The sequence below is a fragment of the Tupaia chinensis genome, unplaced genomic scaffold, assembly GCF_000334495.1.
Source record: "Tupaia chinensis unplaced genomic scaffold, TupChi_1.0 Scaffold000047_1, whole genome shotgun sequence".
NCBI classification, from domain to species: Eukaryota; Metazoa; Chordata; class Mammalia; order Scandentia; family Tupaiidae; genus Tupaia; species Tupaia belangeri.
In genome coordinates this window covers 2,683,155-2,683,533 of record NW_006159505.1, presented here as the reverse complement: position 1 = coordinate 2,683,533, position 379 = coordinate 2,683,155, and positions in this window count along the sequence as shown.

Genomic DNA, 379 nt, shown 5'->3' with positions numbered 1-379 from the left:
GCCCGGGCCCCCCCCCCGCCGCAGCCGCACCGAGGCGCCGCCGTCCCGTCCCGCGCCGGGTCCTGGTTGCGGTCCAAGTTCCCAGGCCCCGCTGGTCGCTCACACCCAAGTTCCGCTGCTTTCCCCGGCGCGCTCCGAGTCCAGGGCCCGGCCGAGCCGCACCGGAGGACTCGCAGTCCGGGGCCGGGGGCTCAGACCCGCAGGCGCCGGGACAGGTTGCGGGCGGGTGTGTGGCACAGGCTGCCGCATACGCCGCGCGCCCAACTTCCTCGGAGACCCGGGAGGCAGGGGGCGCCACTCGGGTCCGCATCCTGGCCGCGGGAAGCGGCCCTGGGATGGGGGTATCGCACGCCAGGCCCTCCTTACCTGGCCGGCCCGC